This window comes from Salvelinus sp. IW2-2015, unplaced genomic scaffold (assembly GCF_002910315.2).
Source record: "Salvelinus sp. IW2-2015 unplaced genomic scaffold, ASM291031v2 Un_scaffold3972, whole genome shotgun sequence".
Lineage (NCBI taxonomy): Eukaryota > Metazoa > Chordata > Actinopteri > Salmoniformes > Salmonidae > Salvelinus > Salvelinus sp. IW2-2015.
Genome location: NW_019945246.1, coordinates 76,457 through 82,333, shown reverse-complemented (window position 1 = coordinate 82,333; position 5,877 = coordinate 76,457). Strand labels below are relative to the sequence as shown.

Sequence of the window (5,877 nt, the reverse complement as noted above, 5' to 3'; positions counted from 1 at the left end):
GGTCCTTGTGTGCAATTTGGTGCGTAATCTAGGGGAACAACATCACACTGCTACACATACATAGGCTTACCATTTCTTTCATAACCCCCTATAGTTGTATTAATCTGAACAGTATTAAAATATAGCCTACTGTAGGCTATGCACTTATATTTGAGTTGTTTACCCCCCCATTTTTTTGTTGTTGCATTGAGCACCACATATTTGCAGTAAAATACACTATTGGGCAGGCTATACAATCCAAACTAGAAACCAGTCATATGATTAAAAAACACGAGGTCATCATGATGAGGCTTGCTCAAAATAACATTGGGAATTGTCTAGGGATTTGCCTTTCATTTGAACTGGCAGACCATGATGACCATTATGACAACCAGATATTCCAAACTCTTTGTGACATCTGAATGAAATGTGTTTATTAGGCTATGYGTCTCTGTCAGAGTTGCCAAGGAAACAATTGAGGAAGTTAAGAATCTTGGTGCCTTTTCGATTTTCAACCAACACATCCGTACCACCATCGACTGAGCGTCATGTCTAGGAAGGTGGGTATGTGTCACTGAGGTATAAAGTACGGGTATGCGTATGTATGTGATGATGATGAGATGATGTGGTACTGGCAGGTAGAAGGGATGATGGGTCCTTTGTGAACGAACGGCTCTTTTTGAACGGATCTTATTGGAAAGAGCCGTTATTTTGGCTCCCTGATTTGCATACTGCTTTTTGAGTTCAAAAAAACGTTTTCTGCTGATACGTCACAAASGAATTATCTAAAGACGGTGAATCTTCACTGCAGAAACAATACCATATTCGGAAAGAGCGCGTCAATCTGGTCATTTTTCTACAGGCCATCTAACAATTTGGCCAGGTAAAAATGTATTTGAACGCGCAGTTCACGATCTGACATAATGGTAACCTACCTTTGGGCTTTACATTAGTATTCGCACTTTTTTCATGGTTCTAGGTCGATTTTGAAGAATTTTGAACGAAGAGCTGTTTGAGAGACAAATGAACCGGCTCTTTTACGTGAACGGAGACAAATGAGCCAGCTCACTGAAAAGAMTCGGAATGCYGGTCTCTCACGCGCGGGAAACTTTTGCGCGCTCACACGTGCGCAATGGCTGATGGACATCGGGATGTGTAGTAGGCTACCCTTTTAGCTAATTCATAAAATAAACCCAGTGTAAATAAACACATTTGCTGTAATCTGTTCACTGATACACTGACGCATATGGTCCGCAGCATCATGGCAAATGGGTGTTATGGCAAATGTTACCTGTACAGATGCTGCTTGATGTTTCCGTTGGTTGACCATGGCAAATAAGCCTACAGCAGCGTTACAGAATAATGCAGCCAATGTAATACCTAAATCCCCACTGTATAACAAATCCAATAGCTTTGCTATCGATTTAAAATGTGAAATTGATGGTTTAAAAAAAAATATGTTGGTTAATGGTTTCCTTAGGTTTAGTCCCAAACTGCACCCTATTACCTATGTAGTGCACTACTTTTGACCAGAGACCATTTGGCCCTGGTCAAAAGTAGTGCACTATATAGGTAATAGAGACCATTTGTCCCTGGTCAAAAGTAGTGCACTACATAGGTAATAGAGACCATTTGGCCCTGGTCAAAAGTATCACTAATAGGTAATAAGAGACCGATTTGGTCCTGGCAAAGTAGTGCACTATTATAGAGACCATTTGCCCTGGTCAAAAGTAGTGCACTATAAAAGGATAAGAGACCATTGTGCCTGGTCAAAGTAGTGCACTATAAGGTAATAGAGACCATTTGGCTCTGGTCAAAAGTAGTGCACTAATAGGAATAGAGACCATTTGCTCTGGTCAAAATAGTGCATCATAGGATAGAGACCATTTGGCTCTGGTCAAAAGTAGTGCACTAATAGGGAATAGGGTGCCAGTTGGGAAGCAACCATGAGTATCTTGTGCAACTTTTCTTTTTCATTCAACAGGGTGCTCATCAACATCAACAGGCTTCTCAGCAAGATCCCCTCTTTGATGGAGCTGGATGAGGTTGACCTGGAGGAAAATGAGGCGCAGGTCAACGTTAACCCACTTCCTGTGAGTCGTTTAGTTGTTTATACACCTGGAAAGTTCTGGATATCAGTTTGGATTGAATGGTGCACAGGTCATTCAAAATGCATAGGCAGGAATAAAACATTCAGAACAATTATATAGGTGCCATTTGGGAGAAGCTGAAGTTTCTTAAAACCATACTGTTGCAGATTATACAAATATCTCATATGTTACCCTATTCCCTTTCTAGTGCATGACTTTTGACCAGGGCCAATAATGCTCTGGTCAACTCTCCAGGTTACCATTTAGGATAGACTCCATCTTTTTCTGTTGATGGCCTTTTTGATAAAACAGAGTTTAACAACTCACTCCAACAAGTTGATTTATGATGCTGTAGTCTGTGGTTAATGAGATTGATTTTGTTTTGTCCTTCAGGGGCTGACAGGGGCGGTTACTAGACCTTATGGTCGGCTTTAGGGTACGTATCACACCTAAAACCTATGATTTACATCATGGTAAGTAACAGCTGCAAGTAGGTTGGTGCTCTGTAACAATGTACCAGTACTAACCTACTATGTAACTACCATGTAGAACACAGGTTATTGCACACAACGTAAAGTAGGACTAATTCATAAAGAGAAACCCGTGCAGAGCAGTTGTGTCTTGAGATCCAGGTGCTGGTTTTAGCAGGAACAACTTGTTAATGGGTGTTAGTGTAGGTTACCTATTTTTTATTTTACTATTATTTAACTAGACAAGTCAGTTAAAAATTAATTCTTATTTTCAATGACGGCCTAGGAACTGCCTTGTTCAGGGGCAGAACGACAGATTTTTACCTTGTCAGCTAAGGGATTCAATCTTGCAACCTTTCAGTTACAAGTCCAACGCTCTAACCACTAGGCTACCTGCCGCCCCAGTATTCTGAATGTACTGGGTGAGGTAGGAGCTGACACAGGAGCAGGTGTCCTGGTTAGAGGACAAGGATAAGGAGAGAGACTTGAGGTTGCGTTTTAGAGAGTCTATGCTCCCGTTTATAATAATCCATTCAGTTTCCATTACTGACTTGTTTGTGTGGTTGGATACTGTGAGGCACAGATAACAGAAATAAAAGGATAAACGCAGGAGAGTTCTTCACAACTACATGGGTTGTTGGGCTCTGAACTAAAGGGCAAAGGAACTCCGCTATTTCACTAATTAAATGGGTTGCAGGTGCACTCAGAGCATAGAGATGTATAGAGATCTCTAATGCCCAAAAGCCTGTATAACATGGGCAGCGCCAATGAAGACTGATACGTAGAGATCGCTACACATCTCTATGGCTTAGTTGCACCTGTTAACTAAAGAGTGTGAGAAAAATGACAGCCTTTTCTACAATGGGACCACATTGGTTGGTGGCACCTTAATTGGGGAGAACGGGCTCGTGGTAATGGCTGGAGCAGAATCAGTGGAATGGTATCAAATACATCAAACACATGGTTTGATGCCATTCCATTTGCGTAGGTTCAGTCATTATTATGAGCTGTAGCTGTGTGGCTGTGCGGTCTGTGTGGTTTCCAGATGTAGAGTAACCTGTCAGTAGTTTAGGATCAAGCTAGACTAGAGAGAGGCTATACATCACTGAAGGTTCATGAAGGTTGGTTTTGTAGAGCAATGCTGATGCACTTTTGACCTTAAAGTGTCAATCTGCAGTTCAAACAATAACAAAGCGGCCACCCCGCCACTGTGTCGGTAAACCGTTGAGGGTTGGGGCTGGAGAAATCTAACCACCCTCAAATTCATAGACAAAGCTATGGATGCAAAATACTGACCATCCAAAATGATAGTTTTAACCATGTTTTGAGGCTATACAGTGTTTGTTTACAATTACCCGTAATGAGTGCAGGAATACACCCCCCAAAAAACTACAAAGTACAGTATAGACGTAACACACCAGAGACATTGTGGATTTTTACATCATGGCTTTTGGTGGGAAATATGGACTTAGCTATGTATATCTGTTGAAATGGACACGGTACAGATGATGTTAGTAACAGCCCTCCTTGTGTCTGCACTGTGTCTGCACCTTTAGAATTATGACCATTGATAAGATCAGGTTAGATCTTTCCATTTAACATAGATTCAATACTAGAAACCCAGAGTGAAGTTTTGAATCCTTGCACTGATTTACCACTATATATTTACTACTATACATATATACATAGTAGTAAATGTATAGTAGTAAATATATAGTAGTGAATATATTGTAGTAAATATATAGTAGTAAATGTATAGTAGTAAATGTATAGTAGTAAATGTATAGTAGTAAATATATAGTAGTACATTTAACTACTATATATTTACTACTATATATTTACTACTATGTATATATTTACTACTATACATTTACTACTATATATTCACTACTATATATTTACTACTATACATTTACTGCTATACATTTACTACTATACATTTACTACTATATATTCACTACTATATATTTACTATGTATATATTTACTGCTATACATTTACTACTATATATATTTACTACTATGTATATATTTACTACTATACATTTACTACTATGTATATATTTACTACTATACATTTACTACTATACATTTACAACTATATATTTACTAATATACAACAGTTGTTTCCATCTTTTTAAAGATTTTCTTCTTTAATGAGCCCAATATGTACAATTCTACCACTCCACCTTAATGCCTCAGATATTTTAGAAATGTCATTACACACTGGTCTGGAAGTACTATTTTATTCACTTCTTTGGACCTTAAACCAGAAAGGGGGCATGGCATGCTTAACATCAGTGGTTCCCAATGAGGGGTACTAGGACCCCTGGGGCTACTTGGCCTATCCACAGGGGTTACTTGAAAATCTTACTGGTAAAATGCACGAGGACATCAAGGTACTCCGGGCAAAGCTAAATTCAGTTGGTGGTACAGTAACCGAAAAGGGTTGGGAACAGTTATAGTTGTGGGGTTTGTGTAACCAAAGTTGTTTTGGCCATGGCAGGAGGATGACGTGGAGACTCAGTTTGGACAGGTCCACTGCACCATGAAGGGGGTTCCCAAGGGCAGCCGTCCCGTCATCATGACCTTCCACGATATTGGACTGAACTGTATGTTTTGTTGTTGTTGTGAAGAAGCCCTGTCTGGGCTATCCAGTTTGATCTTAAGTTTAGTTTATTGTTATTGTGCACATCTGGCTAAGAGCTAAGTTCAATTCCATATTGATATGCATCTAACCAGTGAGAGCACAGCGCTTTGATGACAAACAGAACTTAAAACAGATGACTTGTTTTTAATGTGTTAATCAGGCTGTCATGTCATGATCTGTATACAGTCCCATATGGTTGTTCTATTCAATTCAATGTCAAATTTCAAAGCAACAATGCACAAGAAAAGAAAAAACATTTAGGAGCACTTTGCTGAACTTGTCTTATATTCTCCTTTGTGTCTAGACAAGTCGTGCTTCAACCCCCTGTTCAGCCACGAGGACCTGCAGGAGATCATGAGGCACTTTGCCGTGTGCCACGTTGATGCCCCTGGGCAGCATGAGGGTGCCTCCACTCTCCACTGAGGTGAGTGACCAGTGCCAACCTCAATTAGCAGCATGAATTTGTGCTTTGCAGGGGGGTTATTGAGTTTGAAGATTCTCGGTGGTTGTGTCCTCAGTGTTACCATGAAATTGATAGAAACAAATAGTCAGATCCAATGATTTCACATGGCCACAGATCCCATCTGTTGTCAGTGTTAGTGGTGGACACTGGGATCTATTCCCATCTGTTGTTAGTGGAGATTGGGATCTAGTCCCAATCTGTTGTTAGTGGACATTGGGATTCTAGT

General features: G+C 40.0%; 1 long non-coding RNA gene across 1 annotated transcript; it reads left to right on the top strand.

The window, feature by feature from the left end:
• Positions 1-411: 411 nt before the first annotated feature.
• On the top strand, positions 412-5,577 carry LOC112076740 (uncharacterized). The gene is made up of 5 exons (XR_002895256.2): positions 412-539; positions 1,964-2,072; positions 2,463-2,505; positions 5,045-5,150; positions 5,493-5,577. It is a non-coding gene; the product is annotated as an uncharacterized lncRNA (long non-coding RNA).
• Positions 5,578-5,877: the final 300 nt, after the last annotated feature.